The sequence below is a fragment of the Crocodylus porosus genome, unplaced genomic scaffold, assembly GCF_001723895.1.
Source record: "Crocodylus porosus isolate Cpor-Errol unplaced genomic scaffold, CroPor_comp1, whole genome shotgun sequence".
Lineage (NCBI taxonomy): Eukaryota > Metazoa > Chordata > Crocodylia > Crocodylidae > Crocodylus > Crocodylus porosus.
Genome location: NW_017728913.1, coordinates 5,354,594 through 5,370,961, shown reverse-complemented (window position 1 = coordinate 5,370,961; position 16,368 = coordinate 5,354,594). Strand labels below are relative to the sequence as shown.

At 42.9% G+C, this 16,368-nt stretch overlaps 1 protein-coding gene across 2 annotated transcripts in view; it reads left to right on the top strand.

Moving 5' to 3' along the window:
* FREM3 (FRAS1 related extracellular matrix 3) overlaps window positions 1-16,368 on the top strand; it is a 125,668-nt gene that overhangs the window by 9,796 nt on the left and 99,504 nt on the right. The gene's annotated exons all lie outside the window — the stretch shown is intronic.

Genomic DNA, 16,368 nt, shown 5'->3' with positions numbered 1-16,368 from the left:
TTATGCAATTCTTGGTAGATGTAGAGTCTGTCACCATTACATTGCTAATTCAAGTCTTGGCCCAGGTCAATAATTGCTGAAAACTGTCACCATGTGTGGTCTGTATCAAAATTTGCCATTGGTATTTGTCCAGTTCCTGATGATCCGCAGTGCATGTTGCAAAAACTATAGTCTTTGTAGGTGGGCCTTGTTAACCTTTTTAGCAGAGAGACCAAGAACTGAATCAGCACAGAGAGACTGAAGAAAGTCCATTTACATAATGAGGCAGTCTCTCTAAAATAGGACTGAGGTTTTGGTATACTGATAGGATAGCCTAGATAAGTTAGTACTATTGTTGCCTGTGCCAGGACAAATCTCTTTCTTGAGTGGAGCTATGCCAGTCAGCTTGAGTTGAAGATCCATCACACTTCATCTGTTTTGTAAACTTTGCTTTTTAGTGAGGTCGATTTGACACTCCACTATACAACCATTGTACAGGTACAGCTGTTATACTTAATGTGTGTTAAGTATGTAGAAAGCACTTTAAAGCCATGACAGAACACACGTTTATGGGACTTAAAGTGCTTTAAAAATGGTGGATCCCACTCTTAAGTTAAAACCCTTAATGTATATGGTATTAAACTAAAGTGCTTTAGGTTAGAGCACTTTTTAGAACAGCTGTACCACATCCATCATGCTTCCGCATAGACCATATTCTACTGCCATCCCTGGGAACCTTTTCTGGGTGGCTTGCTAGCCTCAGCCAGTTGTCATCTGTTCCCAGCGACTGATCCAACCCTACCCCCGGGCTGTCACAGAGAGGAGACAGAAAAGGTTCTGTCTCCTCTTTGTGCAGCCAGGTGGGGAAAATGAAGCCTCTCTGCTGTGTGGATCCCTGCCCCTCCCCCAAGGTTGTGGTCTCAGGTCTTAGTGGGGTCCATGTGGCAGAGAGCCTCTATTCCCTGCTCTGCCTGGCCCCAGTTCCCAGCACAGCAAAAATCTGGGCTGGGCAGCCCCGTGCTGCAGCTCCTGGATGCCATTGTCAGGAGGTGTTGGCAGGGGGAGGTTAGGGGAAGGGAAGGACCCCACTATGTAGGCTCCCCCCCACAGCTTGCTGTCTGGGGTGTTGGGGGCTGGGTCTTTGTGGCTGTTGGAGGCCGGGTTAGGTCTGTGCAGTAGGGAGGTTCCTTTCTTCTCTCTCCTCCTCCCTCTCCCCCAACCCAGTTCCTGGCTCAATGAAAAGCTAAGCTGGCTAGCCTCATGCTGCAGCTCCTTGCTGCAGCTGTCAAGATACTGAGGCAGAGAAAAATGGTGCCCCCCTGCTGTATGGACCTAGCCTGCCCCCCCTACCCGCAAGACTCCAGCCAGCAAGTTGTGGGGGTCATGGAAGGGTGGATCCATTCCCCTTCCTTCACCACCTCCCCCAGCCACTGCTGACAGTCGCCAGTTGGCGGGGGGTAGAGTTGAGGACAGAGGACACTCTGGCAGCCTCCTGGGAGCATTGTAGGCAGGAAGTAAGCCCCACTCACTAAATAGCAAATGTCTGCTTGGTTCATTCCTGCCCTTATAGCAGTTTACTTACAGCACTTTAAGTAACGTGTGATAGAGTGCTTCCACCAGGAGCTTTTTGAATGTTTGTACTTAGACTTAGATATTGTTTTGTTTTCCTTATTTCATAATCATTTATCTGAATAAAATAATTTTCTTTTGTTTATTTTAACAAGTAGAAGTCAGGGTGGATTTTCTTCTTATAGACTAAAGGAAGTATATGTGCGTGTGCATCACAAGGTCTTAGTCCTGTTAAGTGCTCTGCTGAATTCTTACAGATGTTAACAGGAATTGTCTGTAATGTCATTAAATGAAGGGAGATAGGACAGTTTATTTAAAAATGTTAACATAGAAGCAGTTATTATCTGATTTTTTTTTTTTTTTTTTTTTTCACATTCAATCTGAAGAACTTTATACTGTAAGCTGCCTAGCTGATTCAGAGTTGGCATGCTAACCATAACTGTGTGCGTGCATGCATGCGTGTGTGTGTGAAAGGTTTGCTGAATAGGACACTTTCATTAAAATTACAAATCCCCCATTTGAAGGTTCACTTAGTCCTCAAAAATGATGGCTGCCATTTTACATAGTGTGGGTATGTCATTTTATTTTGTGCCCAGCATTAGACATAAGGGAAAACTTATTTACAAGTCGAGTGCAAGGGTTTGGAACAGGCTCCCCCCAGAGGTGATAGTCATCCACCCTGGCGATCTTCAAAAAGTGTCTTGATGCTCATCTTGCTGGATTCATCTGATCCCAGCAGTCTTTCTTGCGCAAGTGCAGTGGGGCTGGACCCGATGATCTGTAAGGTCCCTTCCAGCCCCTAACAACTATGAAAAATGCTATCACTCTGAAACTAATTGACTCAATAAAAACAAATCCAAGTTTCTGATAAAATGACTGTGATTGAAAGTGCACCACATTATTTGAGTTCATTGTGACAATTATAGTTATTAGAACCAATGCAAATAGCTCAGCAAATCTTGCTCCTTTGAATGTTTACCTTGTTGTATTGATAATGGGCCTGATTTTGAGAATAAACCGTTGTAGCTAATGGAGTTGTACCATTTTACATGTGGTGCAAAATTAGACTTGGGTCCAAAAATCACATTTACTCTTAGGCCTCTATTTTCTTCTCCAGAGGTAAAATGGCACAGAAAAAAGATGGGTTGTCTTCGAGGCTAGGGACAGACATTCAAAAAGCCTGAGCCTGAATTGATTCAATCTTTGCAGGTTAGTTTAACCTGATTAAGCTAAATCACTTTGTAACTGCACACACATCCCAGAAATGCAGGCACATGCCTGCAGTGGCTCAGGCTAGAAGCCAGGGGGTGCTAGAGCATCCCTCCCTTCCTTGCGCTGTGCTGAGCTGAGGTGGGGTGTGGCTTGGCCCAGGCAGGACTCTCTGATTAGGGAGGTTTGCCAGCACTATCCCAGGCTTTTCCTTGCTTGTTGCCGAAGGGGCGGGAGTGTTGCCAGACCCCATACCCCAGCTAGTACTCTGAGGCAAGGGGGGCGGGGTGTGCAGTGCATGCATCTGTTGATGATATGGAGCTTTTCAGTCTTTTTCCCTGCTTCTTTATACTGTCTGCAGCAAACTGACAGGGGAGCAAGACAGCAAGGGGCTGATAACAGTGTTTATCACCTCATTAGCAAAACAATAACTTCTCTCAATTACTTCAAACTCTTCTTAAACAGCTTACTGACCTGTTGATTAGCACCAAACAGCCCTAAGCAGCCTCTGTTCTGTCTGCCTGTCCCAGTGAAATTGGAGAGACTCACAGACAGAGGTATCTCTCAGCGTAAGCTAGCATACCACATGCTTAGGGTCCCTAAGGCTGCGGTCCATGCTGTAGGAGATAGGAGTGAGGGAGCGGGGAATCCCTGCTTGTCCAGCAAGCAGCGAGGGTGGGGCAGGGTGGGGAGGGGCATAGGGCAGGGGGAAGCCAGGCAACCCTGCTGTGACTGCAAATCTTGGCTGGAGCACCAGCCAGGAGGCAGAGGGAAGGGGCCAACCCTGCTGTGGAGTAGAGCGGCCCACCCAGCCCAGAGAGCATGCTGGGATGCTGGGGGTGACTGGTTTATCTTAAACCAGCAAGGGGTCTGGGACAGACATGGTTTGAGTCAAATCAGTTAAGTCTAATAAACCTGGTTGAATGTAGCATCTCAAACCAGTTTCATCCATCTTCAGACTGGTTTATGTGCACTTATCTTTTGTTCTATTACAGGTTTAAACCAGCTTCTGATCATTTAAACCAGTTTATGTGTAATGTCTGTCCCTAGCCTGAGAGACAGGGTGGGGCTGTACTGGATATTTAGATGTGGGGGTTGCAGTTCCCACGGAGGCACTGCATAGGTAGCAGGGGAGAGGTGTGCTTATGCTAGTGACATGGCAGATGTCTTTTGTCACTGAATTCCTTTAATATCTGCTATTAGTTCTTAGTGTGTCAGTGTTGAAAGTGAAGGGGTTGCTTTGGTTAGTATAGTGGTAATTTACTGTGCAACAGTGGCATTAAGCTTGTCCATTTGTAAGAGGCTCCTACCACAAAAGACAGCTGCTTCATAATTCTCCTCTTTCCAGTTAGACACCTATATTTGTGAGCAGCTGTTGCATGTTCAGACACTTGATACACAGTAGGGTGATGTTACTGCATTTCACATTTAGCCATGATCTAGGTTTGTGTAAGGTCTCAAGATCAGGACCTTGAGCTCATGACTACACAAAATAATGTTAATAGGCAGAATCTAGTTTTACTCCTAAGAGAACTTTTTAAGAAACAATATTACAGATGAAAATTCAAATGTTTTTATTCCTCTCCTAGCAACGTAGATCGGGCCCTAGGTACAAATTCTTGCATAAATCAGGAGTAAATTTACTCTATCAATAATCACCTGTTTCTGCTGAAAATCCACTTTTAACATTCTAAGAATCGAAACTGAATCTGTTATTATGCAAACTTTTTTTTTTTTTGTAAAATTTGGTTTACTTTAAAATTCATTGAGACATGATGTGAACACTAAAGAACAGAAATTTTACATAAACGGCAGCATTCTACTAATGCAAGCTTATTACTATTGTAAAAGGTAATTTTTTTGGAAAAAGGAAGCTGACTGCAGTACAGATATCTGTTTTGCCAACCAGTTTAATCCCACAGACATATGGGCATGTGATCATGTATGTTGGTGGTATGCCTTTATAGAATTTAGCAGATGGCTGAAGTCTAACAAAGTCCAAGGAGGAATTACAACCTAATGAGTAGGTCTGGCATTTAGAACTTGTAAAAGAGAAGGTTTATAAAGAGTTCTGTAATCACAGTGAAAATGCTGAGGAAGTTTTATTTTAATTACTTTCAGTATTTCTCTCTGTGTGGATGTCAGAATAAATTTAGCAAAATAGTCACAAATGCAGAGAGAGAGATGTGACAGGTAAATGATCTTTAGAATGAAATCACAGGCTAAAATAAATGCCAGTAATGAAAAGAATACCTATAAAATGTCAAGCCTAATGTCTTATATCAACAAACTGCTTTCTAGAATAGCAGAGAAATCGCATATGTTTTGGTCAGGTGTTTGGAAAAGCTGGATTACATTATAATTGCTAAAAATAACTTTTTGTGTAAAACTGGGAGTTGCTGCCATACCTTTGCAGCTGCAAACAGCCTGCAGGAAGTTAAATTGATGTGCTTACTCAGTGTCAGGAGAGAGACAGTATAGTGCAGGGGCAGGCAATTATTTCAGCTGGAGGGCCACTTAACAAGTTTTGGTGAGCTTTCGAAAGCCACATGGGTAGCCCCACCCCTTGGCAGTTGCCCTGTCCCCTGGTTGCCATATTGGGACTGGAATCTAGAGAATCACTATCAGTGAGTGTGGAAGTTCTGTGGGTTTACATGGGTGGACCTGAGAACAGATTGATTTCAGTGAGTGCACAACTGGACCCTAGGAAATACCTTTATGAGATTGACTGCTGTGGGTGATTAGCCTGTGGACCCATAATGAGCATGCAGGCTGTGAAGATAACTGAATGGCTGTTAGTTAAACTGGATGCAGGTGATTATGGGTTATACTGGTGGCTGTCTAGGTTTTTACTGAGATCAGTTGGTGCACAAAATGGGGAAAGATCATTTCTGGATTTCTTTGGCTTTCAATCTAAATATATTTTTCTTTCTTTCTGTTTTTCTTTGTCACATCACAGAAGATGCTAGCCTTATTCAGAGAATGTGGTGGAAGATATGGGAGTATATGAAATGGATGGAGCAAGTGCTATAGAAAACCAACTAGGATAGCAAGGCGTTGTGACTAATGGGATTTTTCTGGGGAGGAAAAACGGAAGAGTGGTGAAAAATCGTGCTATGATCTCTTGGGGTTATGGAGGATATTTAATCAGAAATCTACTTAAAAATTAGCATATAACTCAGAGGTTTCTGGGCCAATCAGAGTAGACCAGTTAGAACTAAGCAAATGCCAGTTACACAAATCCGCACTCTAATAATTTCCCTCAGCCACTCAAGCATCAGGAATAAGTTCATATGTGAAAATGAAATGTATACTATTGTGAACCAATATCTGTAAAATGTAGCAGCACCCTAATTAGTTCAGTACATTTCATAATAAGTATTATTAGGAGCTTTGATACCAATCAAGTACATATTTAATAGTCTCAAAGGGTACATCCTATACGATTGTGCACACATGGTATGCAGCATCACAGACCCCCCTGTGGCACTGCATGCTGCACACACCGTACATACAGGCATTCCCTGTCCTGCTAATTTGCCAGATAGCTGCTGTGGGAGCCCCAGAAGGCCCCCAGGGCCCCAGGTAAGGCTGTTGGGGCTAGTGCAGGTGCTGGCCCCAGCCTCCACTACCCTACCCGGGGCAATGTGCCATGTGCTAGAGCATGTGTGCACAGGTATTCACTGGGGACAAGTAGCAGCAGCACATATTTGTCCCTGGGGAACCGCATGTGCTTCCACATCTGGATCCAGCCAAACAGTGTAGTAAAGAGATCAAACTAGTTACATTTCAGTTTAATTATCTTCAGTTCCCTAAGAAATGCTTTATTGTTTGTAAAAAAAAAAAAAAAAAAAAAAAAAAAATTCAGGTCTATTCATAGGTTATATCAGAACTATTTTTTACCTTTATTGTTGTTTCCTAATTTATGAAATATTACATACTTTTCAGGAAATCTGAACAGTCTTAAACATCAGACCAACTTCAACTCTGGTATAAGTCTACTGGTTTCACTAGGAGTTCTGTCAGGGATGAATCTCCCTTAGTATGTTTACAAATAATGATGAAATAGTAAGCAGCTGGAAGTGCACAGCATTCATAATTGGAAGAAACCATTTCCTTCTTGCCAGCACAGATTGGTTGAATAATTTTTTTCATTCAGCTTTAGTTGTATTGAGTTTCAAGGAACTAGAAGACCTCTGTTTCATAATCAAAGAATGCACTAAGCCATACCTCATGGCTGGCACTTTGTATCCTTGGCAACATTACAGCTGGAACTGTCTTCCCTTTTAGGAGCCAATAGAGTAATCAATAGACAAAGCTAAGGCAGACTGCGACTGGCCTTTGGTCTGCACTTCCTATGCTAATGTTGAAAGAAAGAAATTGTACATAGGCCTGTTGGGAAGAAGTTGGCAGAAAAAGAAAATAGATTGTTTTGAGCCGATATTTTCTAGCCCTTTTTGTTATTCCATGTAACTGATGTAGTTAAATATCCAATAGAGACATTCACTGAAGACAGATTGGAGATGCACCTCTCATTTTCTTTTGCTAAAATTTCCCTTGGCATTCAAGAGAAGATGCCACAAACTGCCACCCACTTTTGTTTCAGGTGGCTTTTTTGTTTTTGTTTTTTCAGTTGATGAATATATAAGTCTTTCACAGGCCATGGCATGGCTTCCTTGACTAATTGCAAAGTGATTAGAAACTGGAAAAAAAGAAACATACACTTGGACAGATGGCGATTTTCAGTATTTATAAAGTAAGGGGTATAAGGGAACCGATTATAAACATTTTCATTAGCAGCACTTTTTGTAGTCTTTCTGAACAGAACAGTTTTGTCAGATGAATTATAGGCCAGATATCTGCTCGTACAACTCCCATTAGAAGCATAAAAATGGAATAAGGTAATCTGGTGTCCAGTTAATTCAGTTATACTCCGGGAGTGGCTTACTCTGTCCATATTGATAAATGAAAGTATTTACTGACTGGGTCTTTTGTATGCTAACAGGACTAGTACAATCTAGAAAAAAATGCATGGCCATAGTCAATTAAGAGTGTCATAAATGAGTAACAACTGGAAACTCATTAAAAACCCATTCAATGTGGAGAACAAGCTTAAAAAGCTAATGGTAATCATAGTTGGTCTAGCACCAGGAAAAGCTTTTAAAAGAAATTCTGTTGTGTTTAGGCTGTTACATTTTTTAATTGTTTTGGTGTACATTAACTATGTTCATATGGTAGTATATACCTTTTTACAGGCTGTCCAGCTTCCAAGCAGTCTGGGGCCACATGCCTTGCAGGCTGCATCAGGATAAGCCATGAGCCCCTGGGCCACCCCTCCCTTCCACCCCACTGCTGCACTGGGCACATCAGTGGAAACCCCACCCGATCCTCTGCACTGCGCTTGCCTGTGCAAGCAGCACCCCCAGTTGTTGCACCACACACCCATGTGACCCTGGACTTACCCTCATTTCCCCATGCTGCCATCCAACTATCTTTTCCCAAGGAGTGGGGGCAGGAGGGAGGGGGAGCCTGGAGTTCCTGACTGTGGTTGCAACCAGAGTTGCAGTCAAGCAGGAGCCTGGAAACTGCAGCTTAACTCACAGGACCCCTGTTGGACTGCTGTGTTATAAGGAAAATATTCCTGTAAGTAAGACCCTGGAATAGTTGGGAAAGTCTTTTTCTCTGGTAAATTATGTGTTAATTCTATACAATGAGATATTTCTCTGGTAAATTATAATAGCTTCAGCCACCCCTGAGAAAGGAAATACTCTGAAGGTTACTAATTTTGTAAGGAGTGTTTGAATCATTTATTAATACCTGGGAGTTTGATCATGCAGTTGCTTCACAAGCAAATACTTTTGGACAGAAGTAGATCTTTATCTGATGTATTTAGACTGGTAATGATAACTGCATAGTTATCCACATTAATAAAAAGTAATGCTAACTGTTGATTTAGATGTGTATGTGTTTGATACAGAGTTAATTTCTAAGTTGGGATCAAATTGTAGCCTGTACATAGAAGTACCTGTGGAATTTAAGCATGATAAACACTTGAATCTTGTCCCTGTAAATTCTGATATACCCAAATTTTGCTGTTCTTCCATTTAGACAAGATGGGAAGCCAAGATGACTAATGTGTTATTGGTGCCTTCAGGCTTTATTGTCATCCTTCTCCAGTTTAGTTTCCAAAAAACAGAAAAATGCAGTTTGTCTCCTTTAAAGGAGAAAACGCAGGAAACAGTGGGTTTCCCCTTGCAGGCTGGCAGAGTTCCAGCTTGCAAGTGGCTGCTTGGGGCTAGGGGGAGTGGGAGAAGTGTGATCACAGGGGATGCCACATGTGTGCACGCACATGCATGTGGCAGTCAGGCAGCATGGTAGAGAGCAGCTCCTGCAGCTCTCTGCAGGTAAGTCTGTGGGGGGTGGGCATCGGCAATGCATAAGGGGGGTATGGGGGAGCGTGTCCACCCCCCCCCGGGATTTGTGTGCTCCCAGCAGGGCATAGGGCTGCAGCCTGGCTTGACTGGTATGGGCAGGAACCACCTCCACTGCCCAGAGGGAAGGTGAGGTGGGGTGGCAAGATTCATTGCTGCCTTTGCCAGGAGCCCCGCCTCAGCTGCCCACCAGGGCCTGCGCTGCCCTCACCTCCTCTTGCCAAGAGCCACTCATACTCCGTCCTGGCTCTGCTGCACTGCTATGGCCTAGCCACCGATGCTCCTCAGGCTGCAGCTTTACCATGGAGGGCAGGTGGGGTGGAGGGCAGCGCAGGTGGCCTGACAGGAATAGTGGTAGTAGCGGTGGCTGGGCGATGGTGTTGGGATAGAGCTGCAGTCCAGTGAATGAGTGGCTCACAGCAGAGGGAGGTGAGAGCAGCATGTTCTCCTCCCTTCCCACCCCCCAAAGTCCATTACTCTTTCTGCTGCTGGTGGTGTAGCTGGCACAGGAGTTCTTACAGTGGTGGCAGTGGTAACAAGCCCCACCACCCCACTCTGCCCTCCTGTGCTGGGCCCTGCCCTCTAGGCTGTAGAAACAGCTCCTGCCTGTACTGGTCTGGCCAGCCCTATGGCCATTGTGGGCGCACAAATCTGGGGGAGCATGTGCCCCACCGTGTCCACTGATGTGTCGCCTATGGCATTGCCTGTTGACTTTAATTTGCAGCATTTTTTTTTCCAAGGAAGGTTTTAAAGAAGCGTTTACCCTATTGAACACTCTTTGTAATTGTGCATTGTTAAAGTCAACCCAGTAAACTGTCCATTTTGTAAAACTATGCAATTAAAATATTTATACATATTGAACACTTTATCTAGTACCAAATGCAGTAGGTTTATGACAGGAAGTAAAAGATTTAATTAACCAAATTCAGTTTGGGTGGAAAAGAAAAATTCAGTTTGTTGTCTTTACAAAAGACTAGCAAAGACAACAGGGAAATGGACAATAGTGAAACAGAAAACCCCTCTTTGTGTATAACTACTGTCAAGTGCAGAAAAATAAACTGAACATAGAGTGGAGAATATTTTTCCCCTTCATCTGTTTCACATTAGGCATTTCTTATGCAAATAAAATTATAAAAGGCTGAGGTGTTATCTTTTAAGCTCATGGTGTTCATTTTAAATGAGATTGTTTGATTTAATTTGAGAAGGAATTTTCTTTTTAAAACTTAATTTAAAATTTTGCATTTTTTTTAAATCTACAACATAATGTATAATTAAGGGGAACTTTAGTTTGGCTTTTATAGGTGGCCTGTGTGCATGAGAGATGGTAACTGCCTCAAGTTTTAAATTTTCAGAAGTTTAGATCTCCCTTTTACTTGAGTAAAGTGTGACAACTATTACATTGTAGATGCAGATGCAGATGCAGATGCAAGAGATAACACCTTTAATTAGCTACCTGCAGTGCAAATCAGTGAGATTTGCTGACACTACTGTCCAGTTCTTAATATTCACTCATAAATTTGGGCATTGCAATGGCATAATATCATGAACCTTAAATCAAATGAGATTAATGATTTGAATACAACTGAGAGCCTGTTAGTGTCACTTTACATTATGCTGATATTTAGATACCAAAGACATGTTTTCGTGGAAACAGTAGCAGACCTGGTAGTGGGCACTGAACATTTCTCCACATTCTTTGTGTTCAGTGATGTTCTGTACAAATAATTCATTGCCACCTGGAGACTTAACCTTTTTCTTTTGTAGTTTTTAGTACCTTTAACCTTTTGACCTGTGCTGTTGCTCCTTCGCAGGAGACCTCTTTTCAATTACTGTAGGTAGAAGAGTAGTGAGCAAACTGACATTTGAAGGCTGTAGGGTTTTACTTATAATCCCTTTGGAGAAGGAATTTTACTGTGGTACTTTAAAGATTATTTGCAGGCCATAAGAAAAATTAAGTAAGCTTGCATATTATATGCTCAATGCCCAAAATAAAGGTACAGGATGCTGACATATAGGCTAAGTATAGATAGTCAAAAAGCCCAAGGCTGAATTGATTCAGTTGTTGCAGGTTAGTTTAAGATGCAGAGATTAAACTAAGAAATAACTGGACAGACATTCACTTTTGATTCAGGAAATGCAGCCACATCTCTGTAGTAGCTCAGGCCAGAAGCTGGGGGGAGCTAGAGCACAGTTCTCTAGCACATTGCCAGCATGGGCTATGTGTTTGCTTCCTCTTCCTGATGCTCCAGAGGTCTGTGGGATTTGCAGTCCAGAATCACAACAGCAGGACTCTGCAGAGTTGCTCATCACTTCCTCCTCCTGCTTCCAGGTGCCTCTGGGATTTGTAGTCCGCAGTCACAGCCAGCAGTAAGTTTTTAGCAGGGAAGGGCAGCTCTGTACTCGGGGGTGTGTGTGAGGGAGATTAACCCCTATCCCTGGCCCCAGACCACAGCTGGGGTTTGCCTTGGGAGTGGGGGGAACAGTCCCTGCCTCCTGCCCCAACCTTTTCAGAGCAGACAACCTAGCCCAGCCCAGGGCTGGAAAGCATGCTGGAATGCTGGGGGACTGTGATTTAACTTGAACCAGGAAGGGGTCTTGGACAGAAGTTTCATAAATTGGTTTTACCCAGATCAGTTAAGTCTAATACTATGTTCAACCAGGTTTCATAGATTCATAGATGTTTGGGTCAGAAGGGACCTTAGTAGATCATCAAGTCCAACCCCCTGCCATGGGCAGTAAAGAGTGCTGGGGTCAGACAGCCCCAGCCAGGTGCATGTCTAGCCTCCTCTTAAGGACCCCCAAGGTGGGGGAGAGTACCACCTCCCTTGGAAGCCCATTCCAGATTCTGGCAACCCTTACTGTGAAGGAGTTCCTCCTGCTGTCTAACCTAAATCTGCTCTCTGTCAGTTTGTGGCCATTGTTCCTAGTTACTCGAAGGGGTGCTCTGGTAAGCAGAGTATCTCATATTCCTTGCTGCCCCTCCCCCTTCCCCCAGTGAGTTTGTAGGTAGCCACAAGATCACCTCTCAGCCTTCTCATGCGGAGGATGAAGATATCTAGGGCCCTCAATCTCTCCTTGTAGGGCTTTGTGTGCAGGACCCTAACCATATGAGTGGACCTCCTCTGAACCCTCTTGAGGTTGTCCACACCCCTCTTGAAGTGTGGTGCCCAAAACTGGATGCAGTACTCCAACTGTGGCCTGAACAATGCCACATAGAGGAGAAGTATCACCTCTCTGGATCTGTTTTTCATGCACCTGCTAATGTGTGATAAAATGTGGTTGGTTTTACTGATTGCTTCGTCACGTTGATGACTTATGTTTACCTAGGTGTCAACAATGACTCCGAGGTCCCTTTCCGCTGCTGTGCTGCTGAGAAGGTCCTCCCCCAACCTGTAAGTGTGATGGTGTTTCCTTCTCCCTAGGTGCAGCACTTCGCACTTGTCCTTGTTGAACTGCATCCTATTCTGTTCTGCCTACTTTTCCAACCTGTCCAGATTGGCCTGGATTCATTCCCTACCCTCTAGTGTGTTAACTTTACCCCATAATTTGGTATCATCTGAGAATTGGGACCGAGTGCTTTCCATGCCCTCATCCAAGTCACTGATGAAGACATTGAACAGCACAGGTCAAAGGACCAAGCCTTGTGGGAATCCATTGCCCACATTCTTCCAGGTTGATACCGATCCATCCACCATCACTCTCTGAGTGTGACCCCAAGCCAATTTGCCACCCACCTGACTGTGTAATCATGAGGTTTATCTTAAACCAGATTTAACCATTTTGAAACTGGTTTATGTGCACTGAATTATGTGCACTGAATTGTTCTATTATAGGTTTAAACCAGTTTCTGATCACTTAAACTGGTTTATGTGTAACTTCTGTTCCTAACCCTAGAATGTGAATGAGCTGAAGTATTGTTCTACATTGTAAAGAATTGTGTGTGAGGGGTAGCTCCCAGTACCCATGAAGTGAATTCTGGGTCCATCAAAATTAGTGGGAATAATTCACTTCAATTGGATTAGATTTACATATGTGGTCCCCCACTATTGCTTGTGCATATAGGCTGCATAATTGGTTAACCCATTCACTGTCAGGCTAGGGGCAGAGATTACACATAAATCAGTTCAAATCTGTAACACAACAGACATCCAGTGCACATAAATCACTTTCAAAATGGCCGAAACCAGTTTAAGATAAACCTGGATGGATATAGTATCAAACTTACGTGATTAAATCAGTTTATTGAACTTCTGTCCCAGATCCCCTCCAGATTCAAGTTAACTCACAGTCTCCCGGCATCCCAGGATGTTTTGCACCTACCCTGCAAACTCCCTTTTGCAGGTTGGGTGGGCTTGCTTTGACCCAAGCTGAGCAGGAAGCTGTACTCTAGGTTTTTGGCCTGGGCCACTTCAGGCATGTAGCTGCATAGCTGGAATAAAAAATTAAATGTCTGTTCACAGGCTTTTCAGTTCAGTCTCTACAATTTAGACTAACCTGTGACGATTGATTCAATTCAGCCTCAGGCTTTTTGACTATCTGTACTTAGCTTCAGAGAGCCATGCAGCTTTTTAAATTTTTTCTTAAGGTTCTTAAACTACTGATTTCAGGTCTAGGTCTGCACTACCTAGAAGTCTGGGTGTTCTGCACACTCCTGTTCTTGAAAAGACTAAAAGTTTAGATTAAATTAATAACTATATTCAGATTTCCTCAATATTGGAGTAGGGGGAGGAGTCTGATCTCAGTCTGATTCCGCCACATCTCTAATAAGAACATTTAACAATTCAGAGAAGTATGGTACCCCAAACTCTTCTCTACAGTTATTTACTGTTCTTTTCTCATCTCCAAGCTGGGTCTTGGCAGATGAGGTATTATGAGCCATCAGTCTGGAACAGTTTTCAAGGTATGTCTTCATTCCTGGTCCTTCCTTGGATTTTTTTCTATGAAAAAGACTTATTTAGCCCTCTGTTATTCAGATTATTTTTCTAAATTGTTAGCCAGTTTCATATGTTTTTATAACTATTGACTTTCTATTTTCCATTTGATTTTATGAGTAGATTAGATTAGCGCTAGTCATGTCAAATAGCACATTAATTAAGTGCTTATTAAAAGAGTCTAGATTGATAGTTCTGAGAACCAAAATAGTCTGTTTGGGGTCAAGTAAAGCCACAGTGATCCATTTAATACATTTCTCTAATGTGCCTTAGTCCTGAAGGCCATTGAGAATTGCTTTGTGTCTGAGAGATTAATTTAGTCTCCACGCTTGCTCAGTCTTTGCTCTGTCTTCAAAGGAAAGTGACACTTGTGATGTTGGTGTTTCTAATGTGGACTCTAGCTCCTCAGGAATTTCGTTAGTGGCACCAGTCGCTGAGGGGGGGCCCAGCATGCTCCCCAGTGGACCCAGAAGTGGACCAGAAGTGCTTCTGGTCCACTTCCATGTCTGCTGCTGAACATGCTGGGGGAACTCCTGCACTTCTGTGGAACACTCCATGCGCCCCAGCATCGCAGTGTTCACAAGCTGCCTGGTACCTAGAGGTATGTAGAAAAAACATTTAAAATTGTGTCTATGTCCGAATCGCCGAATCTCTCTGAATTGATTCGGAGGGTTCCAATTTAGATTTGGAGAAATTAAAGGGTCCTCTGATTCAATTCGGATTCGGAGATTTGGCCACCGAATCAGGCCACATCTCTGCCAAATTGAATCAGGGACCGAAGCTTTGCACAGAACTGATTCTTAGCTACTTCCATAATTGTATCAATTGCAGTAGATAATTCATCTTCAGATCAACGTTGTCCTCTGCGTTGAGGTTCCAAAAGGTTTGCTGACAGATGAACTGGATGAGAGCAAAACTCAGTTCTCTTAGTGAATATTTGTTTTACTACTATTACTACTACTTTTTTGGATAGAGGTGAAGAAGGCAAAAGCTCAATTAGATTTGCATTTAGTTGTCTGAATATCTCTGGAATATTTGAAAGGCTTGGTGCATCTCCTTTAAATTTATTGATAGCCACTGAAACTGGTAGTAGCAAATTAAATGCTCCTTGAACTCGAACCCAGAACACATCATTGTCAAGAATCTCCTTCTGAATGGTCATGGGAATAATCTGGGATACTGTGTCATCTGTTGAAGCACACTGTAAACAGTTCTTTGTGTGCACCAAACCATGTAAACACTTTGTAGCTGAGCCCCATCTAGTTTCTCCTGACAATAAAAGTGCACTTTCCTTCTTCTGCTTCTCTTTCTGTAATTTCTTCAGTCAGATTAGCAACATGATGACTGTGAATACCTTCACAATCACTTTGCAGTTTGCCAGTATAGTCTTCATTGTATTCACATTTACTATGTCCTTCGCTAGAAGATTCAACCCATGAGCAAGACAGCCAAATACTGTTAGATGACGATACTTTGCCTTTAATATTTGCCATGCAGCTTTCATGTTACTCACATTATCAGTTACAAGGGCTTCTACCCTGGAGGGACCTGCACTTTTAATCTCTTCACTCAATAATTTGGATACATATTCACCTGTATGACAAGAAGATTTGGTAGCAGTTGCATTCAGGAATACTGGTTTAGGTGTTGCTAACATAATGTTCAGTAAAGGATTTCCCTGTATATCAGTCCATCCATCTGACATCAGTCAGTGATTCTGCTTGACCAATCCTTTGAATAACCGTTTGTTGAACTCTGTCATACTCTCTGTCTAAGAGAGAATGTGATAAGCAATAATGTGACAGTAACTTATGTGATGGGTGAATTAGTTTGTAATGTTCCTTCCAGTATTGATTTTCAGTTACGGAAGGAGGTCCACCACTTGCAAATATAGCTCGAGCTAATGTCTCCTCTGCTTTTTCTTGATCTTCTTTTGACATTTTGTCCACAAAGCTTGATAGAAAGCTTGACTGTTTTGAACAGTTACTCATGGTGGATCACATGTCTATTGACAGTGATCTTGAAAGCAAGGAGCCTGCTTCATCCCCCAGACCTGGCAGCTCAGTATGTTCATTTTCCATTTTTTGCAGATCTCTTGTTTCACTTGAGCTACCAAGTTCCTGCAGCAAAAGTGGGGAAATATTTTTATTTTAGCCTATTCTAATCTGGCCTCATTCATGAGGAGGAGGAGACACAGCAGGGAGCTTGCTTCCCCTCTATCTGGTAGAAAGAACACTCTGCTGCTCAAT